Source organism: Mirounga leonina, unplaced genomic scaffold (genome assembly GCF_011800145.1).
Source record: "Mirounga leonina isolate KUSES-001 unplaced genomic scaffold, KU_Mleo_1.0 Mir_127, whole genome shotgun sequence".
Classification (NCBI taxonomy): Eukaryota; Metazoa; Chordata; class Mammalia; order Carnivora; family Phocidae; genus Mirounga; species Mirounga leonina.
The window spans coordinates 15,825,062-15,826,212 of NW_023270316.1; positions in this window are offsets into that span (position 1 = coordinate 15,825,062).

The following is a 1,151-nucleotide window of genomic DNA, read 5'->3' on the forward strand; positions in this document are numbered from 1 at the left end:
TTTCTTTCTTTCTTTCTTTCTTTCTTTCTTTCTTTCTTTCTTTCTTCTTTTCAGAGGGAGGAGAGAAAGAATCTCAAGAAGGCTCCACGCTCAGTGAGGCTCCATCTCATGACCCTGAGATCATAACCTGAGCCTAAATCAAGAGTCCAATGCTTAATAGACTGAGCCACTCAGGCGCCCCGCCCCCGCCCCCGCCATCCCTTTTGTTTTGTTTTGTTTGGCTTATTCTGAGACATGTTTACATGAGAAAAATGGAGGCTCAAAATTTCCCAGCTGGAGCTACCTGTTATTCTCCTTCTTTGGTGGTTCTCTCCAATGGGGATCCCAGACATGGTGACGGTAGCTGTTTTTATGGAAAGTAAGAAAAAGGCAAAAAAAACAAAACAAAACTGGGGAGTCAGATTTGAAACACTTAGAATGCTGCCAGAAGATGAAGCCCTCTCTTGAAGGGAATCGTTAATATATTCCCCACTGATAGGTATGTTATTATATGGCTCACTTTGCTGAAAAGCCAATTCCCAAAGCAGCAAATTTATCATTAATGTTTCTACCGAATGTCTCATTTCCAATATTTTTATTTGCTTCTTTAAATAGCAAGCTTTGACTTGACTGTTGCCAGGGATCGGTTCTTTCCTTCTTAAAAGAGTATTTGTATTTCCGAAGTCTTGCGCTTGACGCCAAGGAGGCACACTCAGCTAAAACGCGTATGTGTCGGAGCTTGAAGTCACAGACCTACTTGTGCAAGCAAGTGATCAGCCTTGAACACAGACATGTAATCTCAGTCATAATCCTGCGGAACTCTAGTGCTCCCCTGTCTCTTCTTGCATTGTGACAAGCATACAACTTCCAACCTTTTCAGCTCTGCAACTCTCACTTGAGCTGCACCTTTTCTTTTTGTATCAGGCGTTTTTACAATTCCGAGGCTTGTAACATATTATAGACTCAAGGTCGTTTTCTTTCTCTCTGTGCGTTTCTTGCCTCTAGATGTCCTCTAATCAAGATGCCGGCTTCTTTGTGTTTTTAACACTTTTACTTGAGACAGTTCCAACTCTTTGATCTTGTGCTGATTCAATAGTTTGCTGTCAGCTGCCGGGAGCGGAGATCTGGTGCGTCCCAGGTGCCCTGTCTGCCGGTGCTTACAGCATCATCGG